Genomic DNA, 6160 nt, shown 5'->3' on the forward strand with positions numbered 1-6160 from the left:
TGAATCATTTACATGAACGAGTGTTCTTGTGCAATTTGCATACAATTACTGGCTTTCCTGAAAATATATGATAGCAAATCATGGCTGTCTTATAATGTTTATTTATATAGGTTAATTTCTATCATTATATAGCTTCCTAGACAACTACGTGTACTGTTCACTTTATAGGTAGTAATACCATATGTTTATGATAATACCACCAGAAACTGAAAACGACCAAAATCCATAATAACTTTGAATGCTTACTGTTTTCCTTCCTTCTTCCTTCCCTCCTTCCCTCCTTCCTTCCTTCCTTCCTTCCTCCCTCCCTCCCTCCCTCCCTTTCTTTTTCTATTTTTCAACATTCAAACCTTTTTTTAAATTAACAGTAAGATCCAGGGTTAGTTTTTGTAGCCTCAGCTGGCCCTTCGGCTTCTGGCAAGCTCAAACCCTTGGAATGGACATAGGGTTTGGTATGGCTGTGTGGGGTTCCTGGGACCTTGCTAAAATGTCGGTACACCTCTCGGCCCTTCTGAGGACCAGACAAGGCGCACAGTGCCTCAGCCCTTGGGAGACTCCAGGGCCAGGTGGTAATGTCTCGAAAACCAAAACAACAACAACAACAACAACAACAAAGGGTGAGGATCCTACACCCAGCCTTGAGGATGCGACATTCTACTTCCGGTACGGCTGCTCACCCGCAGTGCACATACCCTCAGCTTGGGTACTTCCAGAATCCGCACATTATCTGTGACCATCCCCACAACCACAGCAGTCTTGTTCTCCCAGTCAGGAAGCTTCATCTTTCGGATCATCAGGGACAGGGACAGAGGTAGCCGGTCAGTGTGGCTCATAAATAACCATTTCAGCACAGCCTGATTGAAGGTGGAGTTGGTCGGTCTGGCCAAACACCTGTACAGCTTGACTAGCAGCCGCAGGGCAGGTAGATGTCCTGGCACTTGGGCTTCTTGCGCTGAACCTTTCGTTCCTTGTTGCAGCAAATGTCAGCACCCGTGATGGTGTCCCCTGCTCAGCCAGGTCCAGAAGGCACTTACTGTTTTTCTATTGAATTAACTTTTTGAGAATTTTCTACATGTATATTGCATTTATATTGTTTCCCTCCTTCCTCCCACCTATTCCAGCACCTCCCTCATTCTCCTGATGCCTCTCAAGTTCATGGCATCTCTTCGTCTAGTTATTTTTTTTATATATGTGTGCATATAAATGGACTGTTTGAGTCCCTTTCCTCTTGGCTATATGTGTATGTGTTTAAGGCTGATCATTTCAGATTTAATAACCTATCAGGGAGCTTGTGCCTATAGGAAATTGATTCTTTCTCTCTCAGCAACTATTAATTGCATTTTTTTCCCTAGATGTTGAAGATCTGTGAGATTTTCCTCATCCTCATTGGTCTGTCAGCTGGCATTGTCATCCTGTGTGTCCTGTTTAGGCAACCACATTTTCAAGATTTAGTGGGTGGAGCTTTACTGTCATGTAGGAAACAACAACAGCTACCATCCTGGACCTCAAGCTCTTATAATCGTTCCTCCTTGTCTTTCATGATTTTCCCTGAGCCCGAGGTATACAAGCAGCATTGTGTTATGTATGTTTAAATTTGTGTTGAGAATTCCACTGGTTAGTTTCCATCAATGTGGATTATTGCACGTCTTCATATGCTACAAAAGTAAGGATTTTTGATTAGGCATAAGAGGTACATATATCTGTAACAGGTTGTTGCCTGTGTTGCAGCACCAGCATGCATTTCCTCTTACTGAGTAAACCTGAAGTTGAACTAGGCAGCTATTGGTTACCTTGTTTACTGTCCAGATATGTCTCATTTTTGCACCACTGGCGATTTCCCGTTACCGTTGTCATTGTGGTTCATAGGCTTAACAGCTAGGTAGAGTCATTGATTACCTTTTTCCCTAGGGAGTTTTCATAGCACCTTCAAATTCTGTAACAGCTAGTTGGGAAGGAGGGTAATACACAGGGAAAGGGAAGGAGGAGGACAAACGAAAAGGAGTTTTGAATTGTCACAAGAAACATTTTATTTTATGTTTACTTTAAAATAGACATAATACATATAATACATATAATACGTATATGTGTGCTTAATTTAAGTGAAGTTGTAGTTATGTTGTTTGTACTGGTAATAGTTCCTCGAGAGCCACAGACAATCTAATTAATAAAAGTCCCAGTGTCAGACATGTGAAACCTCCCTCTGAATTGGTGGTTATGCGAGTCCTAAAGAAACTCCCTTCAGATATAAGCTATAATATTTGCTCTAGGTTTCCTCCCAGTTATTGGAGTCAAGATGCCATTGTTAAAGATATCATTAAGTTTAGATATAGCTGAGAGGACTCAAACAGGGATACACCTAGAACACAATAGTGTTTCAGTGGGAAGTAAGTTAAAATCAACCACACCCACATTGATAAAGTATCCTGAGATACAGCTTTCCATGAGGGAAGAATTCTGTCAGGTCTTTCTGATCCCAGTAGAACATCATTTTTATGAGGCCTGTGCGGATAATAGCTGGTACTTTGAACATCATTTCTATGTTGAGATGCTTCTGTGAGTCAGTTTCAGTTCAGGTTTGGGAAACCCTATTTAATTTATTTTTAAAGAATGAGTTTTTATTTATTGCTCTCCATGTCCCTAGTATTGTGCCAGGTGGAATAGGTCTCTATAAATGTGGATCTGTCCTGTGCCCTGATGTTTAGGAAATGAGAACTGTATATCAATCATAAGATTGATATACTTGCCTGACTGTAGGAGGGACAAAGAAGTAGAAAGACAGCAAGAAAAGAAGAGAAAAGAAATGTAAGAGTGATAAACTTCCACAGAATCGTTTCTATGATATCAGTCTTGCTACTGCTGCTGGGTAATGCTGGACTCTCAGAAATTTTCACTTTTTTCCCCAAGATATGTAAATGAGAGTTCTCCATTTTCCTCTACATATTAGGCAATGAAAGCTTGAGGAAGCCAGTTTGACTTATATGTCAGCCCCAAGAGACCAGATATAAATAGCTTTTATTTTAGAAATAAGAATTTTAATGATATAATTTGACTAACTTGAAGATACATTCAACTGTGGCTGAGTTCAGGAGAGAGAGAGAGAGAGAGAGAGAGAGAGAGAGAGAGAGAGAGAGAGAGAGAGAGGAGAGAGGAGAGTGTGTTTTCACAACAACCTCTGACTGATGTCAGAGAAATGACAGGGTTCATGACACTCAAATAAAACTGAAAGTAAAACCTAACCCTAGGTGTTTAAACAAGAGCCTGGTGGTATTCAGCACATTCTATTCTTTGGCATAAGTGATAGTCGTCAGTTTTCCAAGTCTACCATAGAGTATTATGTTCCATGGGGTGAGAGGTAGAGTGCCATGGCTTGCTACAGCAGTACCATACTGCTTGTCCACCACAATTACAGTGCCTGCTTTTCTTCAGGACCCCACAGCCTCTGTGTTCTTGTTGAACTTACAATATGAAAGAACTTCAGAGCACTGAGTAGGCTGTATGGCTTCTCTTAGACGAGAGGGGAAAGTACTTCAAGCAAAGATTCGAACCATAAAAATGTATTCTAGAGCGAAGCTGCTTGCCTCTGGTATTTTTCACTTGGCAAGCTTTACTTGAAAGTCAGAACTATTGATTGCTAGAACTACAAAGTTGAAGCATTTTCCCCAAAGAATGAAGAACTCAACACAAAGTGGTAGAAACCATTATTGGGATAAATGAGTCATAATTTCTTTTATTCTTCAACTTCATATAGTGAAGCATGATGTAGGAACCAACTGCATAACTATCCAGATTACCAAATCTGTTCACTGGGCACTAATGCATATAATAGCAATTTGTACCTCTTATTTGGGGTTTAAGATGGCAGTGTGTTCCTGAGAATATTAACTTTTCACTGTAGAGTCCTCTGCCTGTCTGCCTATCTACCCTTCTATCTATCTATCTATCTATCTATCTATCTATCTATCTATCTATCTTCTATTTATCATTGATATACTATCTATCATGTATATACTATTACTACTTATGTATCATTTAATGACAAATGTATCATTACCTAACAAAGAAGACATGTTATATCTACATTGAAATACGCATTCATTTCACTGTGAATAAAAGTAAAATGTAATTTCCTGGCAGAGAATGCCACTAGTGGATCTGTCAATAAAACATAATATTTCTGCATGAAAATTTAAATACATTAATGCCACAGACGGACCTCATTTTGGTCCCCGATCTGCATGGAACTGGGTCTCTGGTTGTAGGCCAGCAAGGATTTGGTGAGGTGACACACAGTCCACACGAGAGAGTGTAAAACTGAATGTATTAATTAAAATGAGCATCACATTTTTAATACAGAACAAACAAGAAAAGTGGGGAAGGATACATTCACAGTTACAATGACACAAGACAAAGGATTGAATACAACAGAAGGCCAGGGGGTGGGACCAGGCAGCTTGAGGAGGAAGCCAGGTGCAAGGCTAGTCAATAGTTAAACCCTACCATCAGGGGTTCTCCAGTAAATCCTAGATTATGCTGTTCCTTTGGGCCTAGTAGAAAAACCTGTTTTGGGGGGTTCTGCTCTAGCAGATCTTCTCATGAATAATGCAATACCACAAACCCCCTCTTTCCTAGGCCTTGGTAAATACTTGCATATGAAAGTAACTTGGATGAAATGAAGATTCCAAAAGTACACTAAGCTAAGCTTGCCCTGAGCTATTTTGGCTCTGTTCTTTGTAATGCTTAATTCGTATCTCTGGTCTTTACTAGAAGTAAATTAGAATGCTAATGAATAGGTAACCTTCTCACTGAATTCTGGCTTTAAGGAATTTTTTAGGACTTTGGAACACTGGTGGGAACTTCACCTATGGTAAAAATTCTATCTTTAAAGGCATTAATAATACTGAAAGAGAGCATACACCATGCTAACATGTGGATAGGGTTCATGTATATAGATTATTGAAAATGCCAGGATTCCAAGAGGCTGAGTCTCCTTGAGACTTTTTTTTCTCAGGATTCGTCCAGGTTTTCAGACCTGTTGTGAGTCACTACTGGAGTGGGCGTGGCACATTAAACTGTAGAATTTATGAGAACCATTTGAATGAGATGTACAGATACAAAATAAAGCCTCATATAATAACTCTAACACAAGGTGCCAGCATCTGGACTTAGAATTAATACTTCGTGGCAGGCAAGTAGCTTCATGGTTATATGGTTCAAGCAACACAGATATCATCATAGACATCTTGATTGAAAACTTTGTGTGTGTGTGTGTGTGTGTGTGTGTGTGTGTGTGTGTGTGTGTGTTTGTGTGGTCCTATGCATCTGTGCACCTCTGCACCTCTGCACCTAAGACTGTCAATATGATAAAGAATGGTTTTACTGGGTTTGGCTGGAGGATGTCCCTGACTGAGTTTGATATGTAGTTGATTCTCAGACTCACAGAAGAATTAAGAAATATTTATATGAGAACCTTGGAAGCAGTAGATTTTAGATTAAGTACTAGAAACCTTTAGATGGATATTGCTTCACACGTTATTTAAGAATGGGTTTGCAACCCCATAGGTAGAACAACAATATCAATCAACCAGACCTCTCAGAGCTTCTAGGGACTAAATCCCCAACCAAAGAGTTCAGATGGAGGGACCCATGGCTCCAGCTGAATATGTAACAGAAGATGACCTTGTCTGGCATCATTGGGAATGGTCACCCTTGGTCCCTTGATTGTTTGATGCCCCAGTATAGGGGAATGCCAAGGCAGTGAAGTGGAAGTGGGTGGGTGGGTGGATGGGAGAGCACCCTCATAGAAGCAGGGGGATGGGGCATGGAATAGAAGGTTTCAGGAGGAGAAACCTAGATAGGGAATAACACCTGAAATGTAAATAAATAAAATAGCCTATAAAAATATATCTAGAATTTGGCATTAGTAGCCCTAGTAGGGATGAAAATTAGGGAGCAAGGTCACTATTGTATCAACTGCTGTGACGAGCAGCCATGTAATGTGAAACTTTCAGTGCAATGGAAAAAATGTACTATTTTGGTAGGGATTGTAGAGGATTTATGGTAGAACTTATAAGAAGACTACAGAGAAAGAAGAATGGTCTTCACTAACTTAGACGTATTTACATTTGATCGTGATTTTGTGTTTGTTGGTTGTGTACTTGCT

At 40.1% G+C, this 6160-nt stretch overlaps 1 pseudogene; it reads right to left on the reverse strand.

Annotated features, from left to right (window-relative positions):
- Positions 1-380: 380 nt before the first annotated feature.
- LOC110316107 lies at positions 381-1854 on the reverse strand (annotated as a pseudogene).
- Between the last annotated feature and the right edge of the window lie 4306 nt (positions 1855-6160).

The sequence above is a fragment of the Mus pahari genome, chromosome 2 (genome assembly GCF_900095145.1).
Source record: "Mus pahari chromosome 2, PAHARI_EIJ_v1.1, whole genome shotgun sequence".
In the NCBI taxonomy this organism is placed as follows: Eukaryota; Metazoa; Chordata; class Mammalia; order Rodentia; family Muridae; genus Mus; species Mus pahari.